Consider the following 22635-nt stretch of genomic DNA (forward strand, 5'->3'; position numbering starts at 1 on the left):
TTTCAATTTAAAAAATCAGTATTAAATATTATCAAATGCTTTTCCTCATCTATTAGAGCAAATGACCTTTATATATTAGTAGCTTCATTTACTGATTTGCTAAACCATGTTAAAATTCCTATTTGAAAATCAGCCTTATGGACCTAAAATAAACCCTTCATTGGGGTCAGTTATTTTTTTTTAATGTGTTGTTGGAATCTATCTGCCAATATTTTATTTAGGCTTTTTGCCTAACAGTGTCATACTGTTTATGGCTTTCTTTTTATACTATCTTTGTTGCATTGTGAGGACTACTAACGTCAAAAAACTCATTTCGAAGCTTCCCCCTTTTCTGCTCTGAAACAGCCTGCATGACCCTGGAGTTATCTGTCCTTTAATGATTTGGTAGAACCTCCCTGAAAAGCCATCTGGGCCTGGGACTTTCCAAGGTTTCGCTTTCACAAACTTCTCTATTTTGTTTATATTATTTGTCTAGTTTATATTTCAGTTTTGTTTTGTTTTTTAAGCTTCGGGAACAGAAGGTTAGGTTTATCAGACGCTTCAATTCATGGCACATTGTTATCATTGGTAACACAAGGCCCCTCTTATTTATTCTTTCAAAGTATCTTTTCCTTTTTATCCCCATACTTCCTCCCCTACCCTTCCCCCTCAAATAGGCAACCATTGTAATATGTTTCATGTATGTCTTTCTCAAAATTAATATGCTTGCAAACTGTGCAGCTTTTGTGTGTGCCTGCATTCTCTGACATAAATGCTAGGGTGGACTATAGTGGTCCCGCTGAATCATGGGGTAATTGGTTTCAGGACCTCCATGGATACCAGTGGGGTTTCTCAAGTGGCATAGTGGCAAAGAGTTCACCTGCCAATGCAGGAGATGGGGGTTCGATCCTTGGGTTGGGAAGATCACCTGGAGAAGGAAATGGCAACCTGCCCCAGTGTTCTTGCCTAGAAAATTCCATGGGCAGAAGAGCCTGGCGGGCTGCAATCCACGGGATCAGAAAGAGTCACAAAGTGTGCTCACAACTGAGCAACTGAGCACACACATGGGTACCAAGATCCGAAGACGCCCAAGTCCTTTGTATAAAACGGTGCAGTACAGTTGGCCTTGCGCATCCATGGGTATAGGACCCATGGATACAGAGAGCTGACTAGAATATCTTATTCTATTAATATTTGTTGCCTTTTTTCCTCAAGCACTGTGTTTAAGACCCATCCATATCACTGTGCAAACATGGAACCCACAGCTTCTAACTGGTGTGATGAACTCCAAGATGAACATCCACTTGATTATACATCTCTACTCTTCCGGTGATGAGCACACAGGTTCCCTGATACCACACATGCCTCTGTAACTAATATCACTGTACCTAGCTCTTTATTGTTGTTTTTCAGTAGCTCAGTTGTGTCTGACTCTTTGCACCTTCATAGAGAGCAGCATGCCAGGCTTCCCTGCCCTTCAAATCTCCCAGAGTTTGCTCAAATTCACGTCGATTCAGTCAGTGATGCCATCTAATCATCTCATCCTCTGTCACTTCTTTCTCTTCTTTCCCTCAATCTTTCCAAGGATCAAGGCTTTTTTCCAATGAGTCGACTCGTCACATTAGGTGGTCAAAGGACTGGAACTTCAGCTTCAGCATCAGTCCTTTCAATGAATATTCAGGGTTGATTTCCTTTAGGATTGACTGGTTTGATCTCCTTGCTGTCCAAGGGACTCGCAAGTCCTTTAGGAACCTAATGGTGTCATAACTCATCTGCTGGACTTCCTAATTCTAAGGTGCTGTGCTGTGCTTAGTCGCTCAGTCGTGTCCAAATCATAGGGTATATGGCTGTTTAGTCTGACCAAAATGACTGACCAGCCTATACTCCCACTAGCAGTATATAAGGATTTCTATGCCCTGAACCCCACTGATGAGTTTTCTGTTGTCAGTCCAATGGGTGTATACCATATACCCTTGTTACTTTAATTTTGATTTTTTTCTCTTCAAACACTGATTAGCTTTTCAAGTGTCCTCATCAGTATCTTGCCTATTCATATCCTTTGCTCACTTTCTAATTGGTCTTGCTGTATTTTTATTTTTGGTTTTCAAAAGTTTCTTGATTAATCTAAATATTAGTCTTTGTCTTGGATGTGGAAAATATCTTCCCTCATTCTATCACTGATTTATCCATTTTAGTCATGATGATGTTTATTGAATAAAAATCCTTTATTCTGTTTTATTTATTTATAATCAAATGTCTCAGATTTTTAGTTTATTCTCTTGCTTTTGACAGTTTATTTTAAAAATATTTCTCTGTTCTAGGTAACAAAAATAGTGTCCTGTATTTTTTTATATTAAATTTATCTTTGAAATTTAATTATCTCATTAAACTCATTTAATATTCACCTTTATTTGAGATACCTGGAACGGATCTGGGCTTCCCCAGTGGCTCAGTGGTAAAGAATTCACCTGTCAAAGCAGAAGATGCAGGTTCAATCCCTGGATTGGGAAGATCCTTTGGAGAAGGAAATGACAACCCTCTCCAGTATTCTTTCCTGGGAAATCCCATGAACAGAGGATCCTGGTGGGCTACGATCTATGGAGTCACAAAAGAGTCAGACACAACTTAGCGATTAAACAACAACAAGGGTTGAAACTGTTAGATCTTCACTCCTAATGGCTCTTAGTCATGTTAAACTGTGATATGGTTGTAGTTATGAAGACAACTAGATCACAACTAGATCACAGTAGATCACAATTATTATAGTTGCTTCCTCCCCATTATTCAATTTTATATTTATCTTTATATTTTTATTTTAAATATATTTTTACTTCTACCCTTTTCATTTATTTATATTTTGTTTTGCTTATAAATTATATTTTGTGTCTTCACCGAAAGATCAGAAAATCAGTGTACGTTCATGACCTCCATTTCATTCTCTATCACAATCACTTCAACATCATCAGGACTGATAATATTCTCACATTCAGTTCCATCACAACATATCGGTATCAGTCTAAATGGAATCCATTACGATGCTGGCTATTTTACTGTGCTTTCGATTCTGGTTCCCAGCATTCCCCACAGGTCCTAGCTCTCAGAAGAGAGGAGGTTTTGTCCCTGTCCTGTGAGGCTTCACTTCTGGGAGGGCTGAAAGAAATGTAGCCAATTTGGAATCTAGTGACTCTGGGTTTGGAGCCCTAGGCAGGAGGCTTGGTAGAAAACACAGAATCCAAGAGCCTGTGGAGAAGGCCACATCCTTCAGCAGAAAGAAGGCAAAGCCATGCCAGTGAGGAAGCCTTGTGTGAACGCAGCTGATGTGCCTTCCTGGAACTCAAGGATAATCTGGGCAGAGGCTTGGTGGAGGACATAAATTCTGCTTGAGAAGACGGAGACACTGAATCATGAAAATCTGGGTTTAAGTGGTAAAGTGGTCACATGTGACCACCTCCCCTCTGCCCCCCACCCCCACCCCCCGGCTAGATAGGCCTGGGAACATTTAGCTTACATCTGACATTAAAATGTGACTCAGTAGGAAAATACATTTTTGGGGGTAGATAAATAGCAAGGTCTGCTAAAACAGAAATGCAGGATTATAGATGTTTATACGAATCTCTTACTCTAATAGATACAGATGTGTAGTTTTGTCTTGAAAAAAGAATGAAAGACAAAGCTGGATAAAAGAAGGAACTATGCCCTCCCACAGCTACTTACAAGCTTTCTCAGAACAGAATTTAAACTCATAGTCATTCTCACCTTTCTACTCTCTACTATAAAACACACATACACACAACACACCCTGGGATTTCATATTCCACTTCCAAATGTCCAGAACCTCCCACCTCCTCCCTCCACCCCCAAATCTTCAAGGGCTGAGATCCAGAAACACAAAATCACCTTGTCACAACTCTTTCCTGTTGCCATCATCCAGAAGCCACGTCTTCCTTCTCTGAATTCTCATGATATTTTATCTGTGCCTCTCATGGAGCTTATCGCTTTCTGGCTTGTATCATAGTTGTTTACACGTATGAGACACCATGGTCCAGAGAAAAGAACCGCTGTGGGCTTGAGAGTCAGACCTGTCTGGGGATGGATCCCAGGTCCTTCCCTCACAAGGTGGGTGGCCTTGGGAAAATACCAACTCTTGAGGGCCTCCTTTTTTTTGGCAAAATATAAAAGTAATACTCTCCTCTCGTGATGGTTCTGAAGACAGGAGATAGTATACATAAAACACAGTGCTCGGTAACATACAAAAAGAGTCAGTCATTATTATTATCATTATTTATGATGTTATTTTGTATTTCTTATGCCCCCTATGAGAGTATCTATTTATCCATTTATTCAACAGACATTTATTGAAGACAAACTAACATGACAGGCACTGGGGACCACATGGAGAAAAAGAGAGTCAGTCTTGCCTGGAGAATTCCACGACAGAGGAGCCCGCCGGACTACAGTCCATAGGGTGACAAAGAGTCAGACACGATTGAGTGACTGAGCACAAAGGCAGGAAGTAAACAGCAAGCAAACACAGAGATAGTTTCAGATGAAGAGTAATGCTGTGAAGAAACTAAAACAAAACATGCGATAGAGAGCATCAGAAGTAGGGGGAAAGAGGAAAGGTGTCTCCGGGAATGGAGAAATTGGGTTAACATCAGGATGAGAGGTCAGCACCTACGAGAGGTTCTGAAGCCAGAGCATTTCAGGAGGAGGAGACCTCAGTGAGGAAGCTCTGAGTGAGGAGTGAACTGACAGCAGTATCAGGAAGGAAGGCAAGGTTGGGGGATGGAAAGGGATGGCGAGTCCCCCAGGGACTCTGATTTTGTGTATGGATTTTTTCTTCTTCATTATATCCTTTTTAATCTTTGCACTATTGGTACACTTTGTGAGCTGTTTTGTTTTAGTCAGAAAGAGAAAAACAAATTTCGTATATTAAAGCATATCTGTGGACTCAAGAAAAGTGGTACAGATAAACCTATTTGCTGGGCAAGAATAGAGACATGTTGGTAGAGAATGGACCCGTGGACACAAGGTGAGGGTGTGGAAGTGGGGGAGGGAGGTGGGATGAATTGGGAGACTGAATTGGGAGACTTCAGGCTCCTCTGTCCAAGGAATTCTCCAGGCAGGAAAACCAGAGTGGGTAGCCATTCACTCTCAAGGGGATCTTCCCAACCCAGGGATGGAACCAGGAATCTCCTACCTTATGGGCAGATTCTTTACCATCTGAGCCACCAGGGAAGGCCCTAATATACACACTGCTGCTGCTGCTAAGTCACTTCAGTCGTGTCCGACTCTGTGCAACCCCATAGACAGCAGCCCACCAGGCTCCCCCGTCCCTGGGATTCTCCAGGCAAGAACACTGGAGTGGGTTGCCATTTCCTTCTCCAATGCATGAAAGTGAAAAGTGAAAGTGAAGTCGCTTAGTCATGTCCGAACCTCAGCGACCCCATGGACTGCAGCCTACCAGGCTCCTCCACCCATGGGATTTTCCAGGCAAGAGTACTGGAGTGGGGTGAATATATACACTACCATGAGAAAAATGGATGGCTAGTGGGAAGCTGCTATACAGCACCTGGAGCTCAGCTTAGTGCTCTGTGATGACCTAGAGGGATGGGATGGTGGTGGAGTGGTGGGAGGAAGGCTTGAAAGGGAAGAGATACACGTATACAAATAGCTGATTTACTCTGTTACACAGCAGAAAATAACACAATATTGCAAAGCAACTATACCCCAACTAAAAAAAAAAAAGGCACATGAAAAGGTGCTCAACAGGTTCATTATTAGAGAAATGCAAATCAAAACTACAATGACGATCACCTCATACCTGTCAGAATGGCCATCAACCAAAAAAAAAAAAAAAAAATCTGCAAACAATAAAGGCTGGAGAGGGTGTGGAGAAAGGGTGGTGTCGGTGGGAAAGAGCCCGGATTTTATTCTCACTGTGGTTGGGCAGCTCCTTGAAGACATGATCCCCTGGCTTGTACTCGGCATTCTGTCTGCCATTATGTTTGCCTCCTGGAGAGATGCTGCCCAGGATGTAAGACTGCAGATTGCTGTGAAAGGTAGAGATGAAGGGAAGGAAGGAGGATGGGAGGGGAGAAAGGAAAGAGAGCTGGAGGGAAGGAAGGAGGAGGGTCAGAGTACAGACATCCATACAGCCAACCATCCATACGTGCAATTTAATGCTTCTCTCCATTGTCAGGGGCTCCAGGAAACACCAAGGCCAGCGCTAGTGGGTGGGGAAATCTTCCATCCTCCTGTGAACATTTGGTGTCACCCTGGTCCCTTTCCTTGCATGGTCCTAGATGGTGGTGGGGGCTCAGGAGCCTGGAGATCGGTGAGGAGCACCGCTCATCACTGCCCCTGACTCCCATTGCTGGCAGTTCTGTCTCTCAGGTCACAGATAACAACTGTCAGATGGTCTCCCTATGAAGCAATAAGCTTCCCCAAAACAAAGAGGCCAGCCAAGCTCCAGGAAAGCTGCAGTCTGGACAAAACACACCAGCCTGGAAAAAATTAAGAGTTCATGAGCAACTGAACAAAGGACCTCCGGGAAATGCAATGGGTTAAACACGAGCACACAGTGTTCCTGACGCCCTTGAACGCACAAGGAGAAAAATCATCACACATCCCTGGTAAAGGGAAAAAGAAACCACAAGAGAAACAAGTCAGTGTTGTCGCAGGAGAACTAAAAATAATGCCGTGAGAGGTTGGGCCAGCCCAGAAATGAAGGGAAAGAGATGATAGGCAGTAGGGGAAGATGAGAAATGAGTCAGGGCGAGGGGGCCAGAGCCTGGCCCTTTTGTCTTTTAGAGAGCGCTCCCTTCACAGCCTCGGTGGCACGTTCTCCCTGGACCCCCTCCTCTGTAAGAACACTCTGGTTAGGAAGAATCTAGACTATTGATGAAGCAGACACAACAACCTCATGTTAAAGATATTTCTACATTAATTTGGGTCTTAAATCTAAAAAGACGTGAATTCAACCCCAGGGGCCAAATGGTGCAGGGCTATTTGCTAAGAGACAAACCTCTCTCCAAGAAGGCTTATGGATCAGAACAAAACAGCAGTTTTTGGATAAGCAAGAAGTATGAGGGTGGGAGACCAGGGGGCCATATCCGAATCCAACTTACAGGTGAGCACACGTGGAAGGGATGAGCGTTTCTAACCTCAGATCAGATCTTGAAGAAAGTAAAGCAATGATCAGAATTAAAGGCAGAACTAGTTCATATATTTGACATTTGACATGTCCAGTTTCCTCATTGGTGCCACCTTTGTGCTCAGAAACTGCACGAGTGCATCTCCGAGAAGGGGTGCCATGGTTACAAAACTCCATCTATGGTTTCGTCATAACCTTCCTTGGACCACAGGCCTTTTCCACCAGAAATATAGACTCCAGACTTCCAACAAGGAAGACTTCCTGTGTCTAAGGCCTTTTAAACTTCACGGTCATAAGAAGGTAGACCCAACTGTTCTGGTATGAAGGAAGAGATTTTGTCCAAAAGTTGTAAAAATGTTTAGAATTTAAATTGTTCTGCAGGGTCTACAATGTGTGTGGTGCCAGGTATGGGCGAAGCACTGTATCAAGTGCTCTCTGCATGTGGTGAGAATGCCTTGAATCCTCTCCAAACCTCTGCAAAGTAAATGTCATCAGCCCTATGTTCCAAAAGGTAAAGCTATGGCTCCAAGTATTTGAGCAATTTTCAGACAGTCCCCCAGCTAGTAAATTGGATTTCCAGGGTGGCCTAGGACTGACTAATCCTAACACTACAGTGCTTTTCTGGAACAAAAACGCATCACTCCACAGCTACATAGAAAAATTAAATGGCACTGACAAAAAAGAAAAAAATTAAAGGACAGATTTCATCTGCACAGTCATCTTTGGTGAAAATCTTTGATAATTGATGATGTTTTCATTGGAGGCTGAACATTATAATGCAATACACACAGCGGATATAGTTTTCTTACCTGAAATACCGTATTATAGTTTCCTAGAGAAGATACTTTGACTTTATAATCTCCAAAGAGAAATGGTCTTTGTAAATTTTTGGCTGGGGTTTTCCTCGTGTCATGAGGATCAACTCCATTGCCGGGACACCAAAGAGTAAAAATAGATTTCCCATTAGTAGCAACAAGTAGGAGTTGTTTGTCAGCCAGAAGGAAATTCATTCTTTTCCTGCTTTAGCTCTTTTTCTGCCAGCAATTAATCAGAGGGTGAGTCAGAGCCAATTTCATGTACTGGTAGAATAGGTTGTTGTTGCTGTTCAGTCACTCAGTTGTGTCTGACTCTTTATGACCTAATGGACTGTAGCACAACAGGTTTCCCTGTCCTTCACTATCTTCTAGAGTTTGCTCAAACTCATGTCCATTGAGTCAGTGATGCCATCCAATCATCTCATCCTCTGTCATCCCCTTCTCCTCCTCCCTCCAATCTTTCCCAGGATCAGGGTCTTTTCCAAGGAGTCAATACTTCAGATCACGTGGCCAAAGTATTGGCGCTTTAGCCTCAGTATCAGTCCCTCCAATGAATATTCAGGGTTGATTTCCTTCAGGATTGACTGGTTTGATCTCCTTACAGTCCAAGGGACTTTCCAGCATCACAGTTCAAAAGCATCAATTCTTCAGTGCTCAGCCTTCTTTATGACCCAACTCTCACATCCATACATGACCACTGGAAAAACCATAGCTTTGACCATACGGACCTTTGTCAGCACAGTAATGTCTCTGCTTTTTAATGCACTATCTAGGTTTGTCATAGCTTTTCTTCTAAGGAGTAAGCACTAATATCACGCTTTCTGTCACCATCCACAGTGATAGATAGAATAGGTGGTTATCTACAAAAGATGACCTCAGAGTTGTGAAGATAGGAGAGCTGATCCCAGGCAAGAATTGAGGGCAACAGCCCAGCAGGGACTCCATCCGCTAAAAACAAAAGAGAAAACATTTAGCTTTGATGACTATATCTAGAATTAAAATTGTTCATAAAATCTAGAAGTAAAGTTTATTGACTGCAAACATTCAAGTTTTAGGTCATTGTCACAGCAAAATTTCATTTTAATTTAATTTAAAAACAGAAAAAGGACCACCTTTCACCTGATTCCTTCTCAAGACTCATTGTACAGCACTAAATCTGCTCCAATAAAACTAAACAACCGCCCCTCACCCCCCACTACTAAACCACTCTTCAGATGGATTCCCAAAACTCCACTATTAGCAACTGGTTCTCATTTGCCAAAATGTTCTCTTCTTCCTGGGTTCAGTTCAGTTTAGTTGCTCAGTTGTGTCTAACTCTTCTTCCTGGGTAGCCGTTCTTTTTTGATCCAGATAGCCTGGAAGCTGATATATTAATTTCATTTCAGTTCAGTTCAGTTGCTCAGTTGTTTTCAACTCTTTGAGACCCCAGGGACTGCAGCACACCAGGCTGCCCTGTCCATCACCAACTCCTGGAGCTTGCTCAAACTCATGTCCACTGAGTCAGTGATGCCATTCAACCATTTCATCCTCTGTCATCCCCTTCTCTTCCTGCCATCAATCTTGCCCAGCATGAGGGTCTTTTCTAATGACTCAATTATTCAGATCAGGTGGCCAAAGTATTGGAGTTTCAGCTTCAGTATCAGTCCTTCCAATGAATATTCAGGACTGATTGCCTTTAGGATGGACTGGTTGCCTTTAGGATGGACTGGTTGGACCTCCTTGCAGTCCAAGGGTCCAAGGGACTCTCAAGAGTCTTCTCCAACACCACAGTTCAAAAGCATCCATTCTTCGGCACTCAGCTTTCTTCATAATCCAACTCTCACTTCCATACATGACTACTAGAAAAACCATAGCTTTGACTAGACAGATATTTGTCGGCAAAGCAAAGTCATTGCTTTTTAATATCCTGTCTAGGTTGGTCATAGCTTTTCTTCCAAGGAGCAAGAGTCTTTTAATTTCATGGTTGCAGTCCCCATCTGCAGTGATTTTGGAACCCCAAAAAAGAAAGTCTGTCACTGTTTCCATTGTTTCTCCATCTATTTGTCATGAAGTGATGGGACCGGATGTCATGATCTTAGTTTTCTAAATGAGAAAACTTAAAATGAGTTTTAAGCCAACTTTTTCACTCTCCTTTTTCACTTTCATTGAGAGACTCTTTAGTTCTGCCATAAGGGTGCTGTCATCTGCGTATCTAAGGTTATTGATATTTCTCCCAGCAATCTTGATTCCAGCTTATGCTTCATCCAGCCTGGCATTTCACACGATGTACTCTGCATATAAGTTAAATAAGCATGGAGAAGGAAATGGCAATCCACTCCAGTATTCTTGCCTAGAAAATCCTGTGGACATAGGAGCCTGGTGGGCTGCTGTCCAAAGAGTCGCACAGAGTCAGACATGACTGAAGCGACTTAGCATGCATGCATGCATTGGAGAAGGAAATGGCAACCCACTCCAGTATTCTTGCCTGGAGAATTTCAGGGATGGATGAGCCTGGTGGGCTGCCATCTATGGGGTCACACAGAGTCAGACACAACTGAAGCGACTTAGCAGCAGCAGCAAGCAGGGTGACAAAATACAGCCTTGATGTACTCCTTCCCTGATTTGGAAACAGTCTGTTGTTCCATATCCAGTTCTAACTGTTGCTTCTTGAGCTGCATACAGATTTCTCAGAGGGCAGATAAGGTGGTCTGGTATTCCCGTCTCTTTAAGAATTTTCCACAGTTTGTTGTGATCCACACAGTCAAAGGCTTTGGCATAGTCAATAAAGCAGAAGTAGATGTTTTTCTGGAACCCTCTTGCTTTTTCAATGATCTAACAGATGTTGGCAATATGATCTCTGGTTCCTCTGCCTTTTCTAAATCCAGCTTGAACATCTGGAAGTTCTCAGTTTATGTACTATTGAGGCCTGGCTTGGAAAATTTTGAGCATTACTTTGCTAGTGTGTGAGATGAGTGCAATTGTTCAGTAGTTTGAACTTTCTTTGGCATTGCCTTTCTTTGGGATTGGGATGAAAACTGACCTTTTCCAGTCCTGTGGCCATTGCTGTTTTCCAAATTTGCTGGTATAGTGAGTGCAGCACTTTCACAGCATCGTCTTTAAAGGTTTGAAATAGCTCAACTGGAATTCCATGGCTTCCACTAGCTTTGTTCATAGGTCCACTTGACTTCGAATTCTAGGATGTCTGGCTCTAGAAGAGTGATCACACCATCGTGGTTATTTGGGTCATGAAAATCTTTTTTGTATAGTTCTGTGTATTCCAGGGAAAAAAGCCCAGTTTATCAGAAGTGTTTTTGTCGCTCCAGAAGGGCCTTGGGTTCCAAAAAATCATTTTGTGAAGGGAAAATACCCAACCTCAACCCATCTGTAGAGCTGACGGGAGAAAGTGGTGGGGACAAATTTCACTGATCTAATATTTTGCCATAGGCTAGCCCCTAAATTCTATTAAAATGTTCTGCTGCTGCTGCTGCTAAGTCGCTTCAGTCGTGTCCGACTGTGCGACCCCATAGACGGCAGCCCACCAGGCTCCCCCGGCCCTGGGATTCTGCAGGCAAGAACACTGGAGTGGGTTGCCATTTCCTTCTCCAATGCATGAAAGTGAAAAGTGAAAGGGAAGTCCCTCAGTCGTGTCCGACCCTCAGCGACCCCATGGACTCCAGCATTCCGGGCTCCTCCATCCATGGGATTTTCCAGGCAAGAGTACTGGAGTGGGGTGCCATTGCACACCATAAAAATCATGAAATTTTCTGATTCTAAGAAGCCATCTATTTGTTTCGAATCTTTAATGACTATAGTAGAAGTCACAGACGCCATGCCCAGGAATAAAAAATGCACAGTCATACCCAGGAAAAACAGTACATTTGCTTTTAGAGTGTAGACAAATTTTTGGATCTCAGGTTAAGATCAGATAAACTTCATATTTTATAAACAATGAAGGAAAGAGCCAGAGAGGAGTGCTTTGCTCAAAGTCACTCAGTGGCAAAGCAAAGATGAGAGCTGAAGTGTTGCACAGTCACTAAAAGAAATACCCCCATCAGATTCTCATCTGTCAAACATTTCAGCAAACACAAATAGCAGGGTTACTCTATTCAGGAAGAAATTTGTTTAGCTCAGCCAACCTTATTTTCTTTTTCAACAGATGAAGTAAACCAGATTCAGAAATCTAATACATTTTTACCTATGGGGCATGAGACCCTGCTAACTGGAGTAGTTGGTATGTGGTAGTGATGAAAGTGGTATGTAAAATTAAAGGAACAATTTGAATTTAAACCAGAAACTCGCTGCTGATGTAAAAAACAATTTAGTCATTTTAGATGCATCATTAACTTTTCCTCCTAGAATTTTATGATGGGGTGGGGAAGGAAAGGGGGCTGTGGTGTGCATGTGTGTGTGTGTGTGTGTGTGTGTGTGTGTGTATAAGTGGTGTGATATGGTGCGTGTGCGTGTGAGACGTGCTGTGATGTGCTGTGGAGGGTGTGTGTGTGTTTTGGCTGCCATCTTCTGTGAAAAGCAAATGTTAAGTTGTACTTAATTGAGCTTCAAGAGGTTAAAGAGAGACAGCTGAGGAGCACTTGCATCCCAACCTAACAAGAGCCCCCCAGAATCGTCAAGAAGAACGTTAGACTTGGGAGGTGGGAGTGGGGGAAGGGCACATGTTGGGTCCAGCAATGGGAGTGTGAATCAAGAACTCTCCCCATGGCTACATTAGTAAACAAATAATAATAAGAATATGTGGAAGTAAAAAAATATATTTTAAAATAGATTTATTGTCCATATATTAGCAGCTGGAGAACAAATAAAGTAAGTCAGCAGATCAAACCAGTCAATCCTAAAGGAAATCAACCCTGAATTTTCATTGGAAAAACTGATGCTGAAACAGAAACTCCAATACTTTGGCCACCTAATGCAAAGAGCTGACTCATTGGAAAAGACCCTGATGTTGGGCAAGATTGAGGGCAAGGAGAGAAGAGGGCAACAGAGGATGAGATGGTTTAGATGGCATCTTTAACTCAATGAACATGAGTTTGAGCAAACTCTTGGAGATAGTGAAGGACAGGGAAGCCTGGCATGCTGTAGTCCATGGGGTCACAGAGTTAGACATGACTGAGCCACTGAACAGCAACAAAGTTTAAAAGAAAATGAAGCAAACAAAAAAAAAAAGAGAGAGAGAGAGAGAGAATTTTCCACAAGGCATTTTCTGACAACCCTGTGCCAGAAATGTGTATCAGGATTTCAGTGAACATTTCTTTTTTCCAGGTTCCATGTCTTGCAGTTGTTGAAACGCTGGAGTTAAGATGGGAATGAGTGGGAAGGCCAGCGCTACACTTACCATCAAATGACCTTAGACAGGTTTCCTTCTAGATCTTAGTTTATTTTACTCTTCAAAGTGGGGTTATATGCAATATCTACAAACATTTGGGATGAAGGCATAGGAGCTGATCCACGAACAGTGACAGGCACGCAGCAAAATGCTTGAAAATGTGAGCTGTGGGTGTTCCTCCTTGGGTTTTCACTATATCTGATCCAGAAGGAGTTCTGAATTCATGGGCAGGGGACTGGGGCCCTTAGATCCCTGACTTTACCTAGGAACAAGGAGTTGTACCATTGATGTGTAAAGGATTTAACCCTTTCAGATTCTCTGATGCCTTCTAGTCTCTTTGAAAGCTGGCTACAGGAGCCTTTCCACCTGGCTGCTCTGATTCCCACACTCCAGCTTTCTGGTCCTTATAGCTGTCCCATTTCAACGCTGTCTCTGTCCCAAACTCCCCACCTCACTGACTCTCCGGGTCAACCTCAGCCACCCTCCAGGACAGGACTTCCCAGTGTGCGCGCACTTCATACCCTGCAGACAGGGCCATGAGAGCAACTTAAAAGGTGCTAAAAGGGCGTTAAAGCCCTTTCAGGGTCTGTTTTAATCAATCTGGTACAGATACAATTTTAAAATAAAGTCATGTTAAATAGCAGTGGAACAGAAATTCAATTTTCTTACCCACAAAACAAGTGGTCCAGACATAGATCACTTTCAGAACAAATATGAGAGCACCACGGGAACAAGAACTGGGGCAGCTGACGCAGGAGACATGGGTTGATCCCTGGGCCCAGAAGATCCACTGGAGTAGGAAATGGTAACCCACTCCAATATTCTTACCTGTAAAAATTCCTTGGGCAGAGGAGCCTGGTAGGCTACAGTCCATCTGTGGAGTTGCAAAGAGTCGGACACGACTGAGCATACACTCTCTACGCTGCCACATCACAGCACATAATGCTTACAAGCTCACTCAGTCATGTTCGACTCTTTGGGACTCCATGCATGGACTGTAGCCCACCAGGCTCCTCTGTCCATGGAATTTTTCCAGGTAAGAATACTGGAATGGGCTGCTATTTCCTCTCCATAGCACATAATAGTTCCTCAACAATACCATGGATGTGATGAAGGAATAAACAGTGGGATTTTATAATTTTAAAATACCAAGGATTCCTTTCCAGCCTAATAACTTTTAACAATGGTTCCTTTTTTAATGCAATAATCTTCATCTCATAGGTTATTAGGTATTATCTTCCTGACCAGAATCCATGCTCTTGGCACTGTTTTCATTCTCAGCACTCCAGTTGATGACAAGTTGGGAAAAGGGAAAGGATGCCTGTTTACTGTCTCTCCCATTGGTCGAAGTCCTGCTATTCTAGAGACTATACTCTATTTTAAACCTCCTTTAGAATCTCTTGAGGAAACCCTCTATTTCAAAGCGATAACATTTAATTGATGATTTGCGCTTTTTTTTTTTTTTTTGGCTGTTGATCTAGAAAAACTGAGGCACCAAGGACAAAGTATCATTCTAAATTTACTCTAACTCAGCTCCATGTGCCTAACTGTAAAAGTATTTTAGTATTTGTAGGCAAAACTTGAAGAAGTCTGTTTAGCACTTCAATAATCAACCACACAGGTTGATCCCTGGGTTGAGAAGATCCACTGGAGTAGGAAATGGCAACCCACTCCAGTATTCTTACCTGGAAAATTTCCATGGACAGAGGAGCTTGGTGGGCTACAGTCTGTCCAACAGGACTGTAATTGTATCAGCAGATCCAAAAAGCTGCTTGAACAGGTCCAGGAGAATTTCAGAAGCTCAGGGAAAGGGTCTCTGTCTCATTCCAATTGTCTCTCTTAAATAAGGCTAGACAACCTTTTTTGATAAAGGACCAGACGGTAAGTGTGCTAACTGGGCGGCTGTTTGGTCTTTGTCACAGTTACTCCACTCTGCCATCGTGGTGCCGTAGGCAATATGTAAATGAATGAGCAGGCCTATATTTCAATAAAATGTTATTTACAGAAACAGGCTCCCGGGCTGTATGTGGCTCCTGGACTATAGCTGACAAACTATAGCTGATTGAATGATCACGGAGTGTTGTGATGTATGGTAAAACCAGCACATGGGGATTCACGAACTCCCTTTGTGTTTTATGGAATATTTTTTCTTTCTCATTATAAAAATCAGACATGATCAAAAAACCCAGAAAATTTAAAATTCATCCATAATGCCATTAAACATGCCACCACTTGTAATATTTTGAGATTTTTGTTTGGGATTTTATTTTATAGAATCAGGATAATGCTGTATTTATTGCATATTTACCTAGTACTTGTATTTTTATGCTAAGTTTTACATTTCTGCTTTATAGATTGTGCTTTTTCAAGAGCCACGAGAAACTCCAGCAACATCATCATTTCTCTCACATTTACAGTTAGAGGCTATGGGACTTGAGATTTGGAGAAACTTATACAGAGAAGGGAGCAGAAAGGATACTGCCTCGTGACTGCCAATAGCACATTCCACCAAGGTCAGGGTGTAGAACAGCCCCAGAGAGAAGGAGTGTGTGTGTGTGTGTGTGTGTGTGTGTGTGTGTGTGTGCATGTTGGGGAAACAACTTGTCACAAATATAGCTTCCTGAGGCCCCTGTTAAAAATCCTTATGTTGTCAGGAGATTCTGTAGGTAGTATACAGTCCAAGTTTTGAGAAGGACTATGGGTTCATGGGATTCAGGACACACCACCCGCAAATACAACCGTCTGGCCACTGAATATTTTAAGCTAAATGAGTCTGAGAAAGCAGCAGCAGCAGGAAGGTCACTCTGACCTTCTCCTGCCCTTCTCCCCTGAAACAGGTCATAAAACCCTCATGTGAGAGGTGCCCTCCCTATACTCAGAGCAGAGGAGCATCCTTATTCTCAAAGACAAAGAGACATTAAAAAGAATGCAAACAGACAGGACTTGCTAAGTTTCCCCCAGTTTGGTACACTAGCCCCAGACTTCTTATCCTATTCCTCCATGAGGGTCTGCACTCATCAAATGCAGCACAAAAACACTCAGCTGTTTCTTCGGGTCCTTAGGAAGGCTCCCATGTCATGTAAAAATTCATACATCTCAATTTATAGGTTTTTCTCTTGTCAGTTTGTCTTTAATTTTCAGTCCAAGCCAGGGACCTCCAGAGAGTCAAGGAAAACCTTTTCCTGCCCTACAGGGAATATGAGAGAGGGGATTCCTGTACTGAGGCAGCTTTGACCATTCTATCACTTCAAGTCAAGACCCTCTCCAGCTCAGATGACCCCACTTTTTCCTATCGCCAATCTTCGTCATTGATCTAAGCATCAGTCTCCCTACCAGAGAATGTAAGGAGGTCTGATTTAAAGGGTTTAAGGAGGCAATATGTAAAACCTGATGCCAAAACACACCACACACACATACACACACACACACACACACACACGCATCTGGATTTTTTGTGGCTTTCACATCTCACCTACTTTCCTGCTATGTTCCTGAAGTAAAATCATCTCTATTCTGCTGCTGGGGACTATGTAGGTAGCTGAAGTGCTAAAGAATCCACCCTCCAATGCAGGAGAGGCAGGAGATGGGGGTTCAATCTCTGGGTAGGGAAGATCCCCTGGAGAAGGAAAGAGCAACCCACTCCAGTATTCTTGCCTGGGAAACCCCATGGACAAAGGAGCCTGGCGGGTTACAGTCCCTGGGGTCTCAAACAGTCCTTGCTGAAAAAGGGCAAACTTTTGTTTGCTTATTTTTGGCCATTCCACACAGCTTTCAGGATCTTAGTTCCCCACCAGCGATCAAACCCTGTGCTCCCTGCAGTGGGAGTGTAGAGTCTTAACCACTGGACCCCCAGGGAGGTTCCAGGGGTGAACTTCTTAAGCAAACCAGTATGGAATCAGAAAAAGACTTTTCACACTAGACACAAAGATAAGGAATTGAAATAAATGTAATAAGGGTCTATTACTTTGTAGGGTGAAAGTTATAAGTTGGAGAGAGTTCTTCTTTCTGGCTCCTGTGAAATCATATTTGCTCAGTACATTAATAATACCAAGGCAGGTGGAATGATAGTGTTTTTAATGTACAGAATTCATTTTTTAAAAGTAATTGGAAACCAGAAACTTGCAGTGGTGAAGATGGGAATACAAACTTTGCCATCGCTCAGTCCATGGTTGAGAGGCTGGCCATCCCATAATATCCCTGGACCACATCACGCGCTTTCTCTCTTCTGCTTGCCTTTCTGGGAAATAAGGACCAAGATAGTATATACCTCTGGTTGATAAAAGGATAAAATGAGATAACTGTTGTACATCCTGGCAACTATGAATACAGAATAAATGCTGCTATTGTTTATAATAGAATCAGTGAGGTAATTACAGATTATCCTTGCCTGTTCATTCTCACAGGCATCTTATTGACAACATCTTACTTGCTATAGTCCGGCATATGTGTAAAGGTAATAAGACAATTTTTGCTATAAATTGGACCATTAATTCACTCCAGCTAGACTTCCCTCAAATTAATACTAATTAGCGATGTTTACTTGTAACTTCAGTAGAAGTTAGAGTGATGTTTGCTTTGCAATACCACTGGGAGGGGAAAAAATCATGTTTTTTAAAAGAATAAATGGAGGAAGCCAATATAAAGTGAAGAGAAAATAATGACTTCAAGCATTTATTCAGTCACGTTGTGTGCGACTTCTGAGCAATAAAGATATCATTTACACTGCATGCCAGGCAGAACGAAGAGTCTCTGTCCTGGTGTACCAAGTAAGGATAGGAAAGACAGAAGTATCAGTCTTTTTACTTTCAGTGGAGCAATATGCTCATTAACCAGAAATTAATTTAGAAAATTGTATCTCAAATCTGTTTCCAAAGTGTTCAATAATTTGGGTCTGCCCTAACAACATGAGACTCGTCCATCATCTGTTTGTTTAAGCAAGAAAGCTCAATTTGGGAGGACCTGGGGAGGTGGCTGTTTATATATTGGCCACATAGTTTATTATTTTCAAAAATCATTGATGTTCTACCCCTTCTTATAGTGAAACAATCCAAAGACTCCACTTGTACAGAAATCAGGATTTTTCAAACATGCCAACCACAAGGGTCACTTATTTAAATACACGTTCCCAGGCAGCTCCAGGGGATTGGCATTTTGATGACTCCAGTCATCAGATAAGCTTGAGCAATAGTTCCCATACCCATTCTCAGCCCTGACCTGTACTGGAGTCTCCTAGAGAATATAAAAAGCAACTGAAGGTGCAAGGAACTGAGAGAGTAGCAGCAAAACATATACATTACCATGTGAAAAATGATAGCTAATGGGAAGTTGCCGTATAACACTGGGAGCTCAACCTGGTGCTCTGAGACAACCAAGAGGGGTGGGATGGTGGGGTGGGAGGGAGGTTCAAGAGGGAGGGGATATACGGCTGATGTAGTTGTGGATGGCAGACATCAGCACAACATTGAAAAGCAATTATCCTCCAATTTTAAATAATTTAAAAAAAGGAAAGCAGTGATACCCAGCTCCACTCCAGACAAAGTGCATCAGCCTCGCTGGAGGTGGCCTGGTCAGTTTTGTTTTTCAAAAGCTACCCAGATCTGCATCAGAAAAAGAGCTTTGTTGAAGATCAACAAAGAATGCAAGAGACCCCAGTTCAATTCCTGGGTGGGGAAGATCTGCTGGAGAAGGGATAGGCAACCCACTCCAGGATTCTTGGGCTTCCCTGGTAGCTCAGACAGTGAAGAATCTGCCCACAATGCAAGAGACCTGGGTTTGATCCCTGGGTTGGGAAGATCCCCTGGAGGAGGGCATGGCAACCCACTCCAGCGCTCATGCCTGGAGAATCCCCGTGGACAGAGGAGTCTGGTGGGCTATAGTCCATGGGGTCTCAAAGAGTTGGATGCAACTCAGCACAGCAACAGAACACATATCTTTCTACTCCAGGAAGGATGGATTTTTGCTCCTCTCTCTCTTCCCATTACTTCACCACCACCAAAAGCAACTCCTAGTCTGTCTTTTCAGAGGTCTTTTTCTTTATCCTCTTGGCCATTGGAAGCCAGGTGAAGAGGGACAGGGTGAGGTAAATCTATCCATTCAAAAATCATTTATTACAGCATTTAAACAGTGTACACTGCTCTTACCCAATCAAGTGGCCCAGAAAACTTTAATTGGCAGTTTGTTTCATGTCCCATAATTGAAAACATGAAGGATCACTAGCATTCACATCCGTGAATTCATTTAGACAGTTTTCTTTAATTAACGATGAAGACACTACAGTTCTAAGTACCAGACAGAATCAGGGGGGAAAGAAAAACTGAAAAATAAGCATAACACTCTAAAGAAAACTTGGAAAAAGTGAATCTAAATAAAAATATAGACCTGGCCTGGTACCCATTACATATATACATCATACATATGGTATACACATATATACAGTAAATGTTTTGGTAGCAATACAGACCATGCATTGGTCCTTTTGAACACAGATGAAGTAGCACCAGAAGCAGCGCCACCATCTTAAGATGATAAACCTAACTGCACACACATCAAATGAAAAAATATAGATGGATTTAATTTGGCCCACCCTGTAGCCAAGAGGTGTAAAGAAAGAACTTTGTAAGAAAAATGGTTCGGGAACTATATTCTTAAGCCAATAGCAAAATTCTAACAAGAAGGAAAAAAAAAAGCACTAAAGATGTCCATACAGACACATTTTTCTGTTTACTGAATTTATCCTATCATGTGGCATCTTGATTAACACTGAGGAAATTAACAAAAAAAAAACAGAGAGAGAGGTGAATAGCCAAAGTCTATAATACCAAGATCTCTTGGTGTACACATCACAGATGCCATCAACAAACTAGGAAGACACCTCTCCAGCCATGCCTTTGTTTTTCTAATCATATGAGCTAATTCTAAGCTCTGGATTACTGATAAACTCATTAAAACTAGGGTCAAACACCTCCAATATCATTCCATCTCCTCCCAGCATCTAATTTGATGCTCTGGTTACAAGTAGGCAAGAAACCCAATATGCTATCTGACCCATGCCTTGTCTGTCCACCCTTAGTAAACTGATTTCTAGAGCTGTGGAGGGACCCTCATGATCCTCTCTGGCTTAGCTTTAGAAATGACCAACGGCACCAAGTGCTTAACCTGTTGGTCTACTGATTACAAGGCTCTACTTGCCCTCCATGACTAAGCTTACAGAGTGAAAGTCTTTTCTCTTACTGTTGGCAAGGTCCTATGTCCTCATATCCCTAGAAGCCTATGCTTCTTCCTTTCGAATTTCTCAGCAACCTATACAAATGCAGCATTACCTCCAACGAACATATACGAGGTCCTAGGAACGCTAACTCTCCTGTCAAGTCATCGCAAAGGATCGAGTTTCTATCTGGCCTCCATCCATTCTCCTTCCCATGCCTTCCAGAGGGTCTCATCTTTCCCCAGTCAAGGTCTCAATGTGTGGAGTGTTTCTAGTTTCAGTGCCTCCCTGTGTGACAGACCAACCCACAGAGCTCTGCCAAAGCAGCTGAACACTGTACATTCATCTCATTTTTTGTGGCTCTGTCTTCAGTGGATGAGACCTTCCACCGCCCCCCGCCCCACTTTGAAACCACCTGTAGTAAATAAAAATCAGTTTTCAACTACATGGCATATTGCATTCAAGATGCAGGACTGAACAAAACAGGGCTTCAGCATTGTCAAATACTGTTTCTTACGGTTTAGTAAAACTGTTTAACACTTTAAAGATCTCAGATTTAAAAGACAGCTAGGAGGCAAGCATCAGGGAAAGAAAAGTTAAAAATCACTACTTTTGGTTAGATGATTTTTGGAAAATTCAGTTTTTGCAGTCAACGTCAGTTCGTCAAGAGAGTCCCTGACCTTTGAAAGTTAGCAAGAAATAGCCACAAATGTAACATCAGTACTGAATTGTCATTATTGACTCAGGTGGTTGATCATTAATGGATTCTCTTCACTTTTAGCTGGTTCTAGAACTTTTTTGTCCCCCCAGGATAAAGATATCATCAAAGTCATGGAACATATTTGTTCTTTCTACAAAGGAGAATTTTAAAACTCTGCCTAAAGTCTCTAAGAAAGAACACTGTGAAAGGTTGGTCTCATGAAGAAAAAGCCACTAACTTATAGGTTAACCAGAGGCCACTAGAAGTCTCATTAATGTAAGCCCTTGGCTGGCTGACAAATACTTTGAAACGGATAAAAGCCAAGTCTCCCAAATAAGAACTGAATACAAGGACTTAGCAGCTGAAGGTCAACCCCTCAGGGAGACAGAGCATAAGTTTTTTCCTTAAATACCAGCAACTTCCAGTTTTAAACGGGTGAAGTTTGGTACTACCAGCAAACCCAGCTCAGAGACCACTAGAAACAGCTTAAATAGGAGTGTCTTACCTTTATACTACATGACTCAACAAAACAGATGAGAGGAACAGAAACCAAGAGACGTTTTTCCCGTCTGGTTCATTTCTTGTTCGCACCCAAAATATGTTAATAATCCCACGTAAAGAGGTACCTTGGTAATACATATTCAAAGTTTAGGTTCCTTGAGAAATAACCACCTTTATAGGAAAGTGGGTGGGGCTGACTTTGTTCACTGATATCTGTCCTTGACTACTTATGTCCTCAAGGGAAGAGAGTGGGACAGCTTGCTTCCTTCCTACACAAGCGAGAGTATGAGTCACAATACTTGAAAAATAAGAGCTTGACTAAGAAAGTCTTTTTCATGAAAGGGTACAAAAACAAAACCGTTTCATATCAGATTTTAAAAATCAGTGGTGTTGTCTCCTAATAGGAAATGATGTCATTCAGCAAGTTCCTTGAAAACAATGGGTTCTTATGACTACAGACGTATTTATCTTAGAAATTGATGAGCATGCAAATGCTTAGAATCTGCAATGGTGAACACTGTACAAGAGTCTGTGAGGTACATGTCATCCGGCTGAATTAACAGTAACACGGGCCTCAGCAGGTGAAGGGGTCCACTGATCCCTACTCCCTTTTGAGTAGAGTGAGGGGTGGGGGTGAGGGTCCCTGACCCGTTGATGAGCAGCCACTGCGATGGCCCCCAACCCTGGCCCCTTCCTGGCAACCCCTCCCCCAACCAGGGAGCTCAACCCTTCAGTGAAAGAAAATCTTGCTCCTCTCAACAGCAGGGCTGGGGATTCCTGATAGAGCATTCACACGGACTCCAGGGGAGCCTGATACTAGACTTAATTCACTGAACTTTTAGGAAGTTTCCTGATCAAAAGATTCAAAACTCTGTAGGCAATTTCTTTTAGTATGTTCATTGCCATTTCTCTTTCATGAGGAAAAATTCCAAGATGTGTGTACTTTCCAAACAAGAAAAGGAT

The 22635-nt window shown here is 42.4% G+C and overlaps 1 long non-coding RNA gene across 1 annotated transcript in view; it reads right to left on the reverse strand.

Moving 5' to 3' along the window:
• The window catches only part of LOC101902260 (uncharacterized), a 41750-nt gene extending 36084 nt beyond the window's left edge, over positions 1 to 5666 (reverse strand). Inside the window, exon 1 of the long non-coding RNA XR_003031374.2 lies at positions 3877 to 5666. This is a non-coding gene — a long non-coding RNA (uncharacterized lncRNA). The remainder of the gene's footprint in view (positions 1 to 3876) is intronic.
• Positions 5667 to 22635: the final 16969 nt, after the last annotated feature.

Source organism: Bos taurus, chromosome 2, assembly GCF_002263795.3.
Source record: "Bos taurus isolate L1 Dominette 01449 registration number 42190680 breed Hereford chromosome 2, ARS-UCD2.0, whole genome shotgun sequence".
In the NCBI taxonomy this organism is placed as follows: domain Eukaryota; kingdom Metazoa; phylum Chordata; class Mammalia; order Artiodactyla; family Bovidae; genus Bos; species Bos taurus.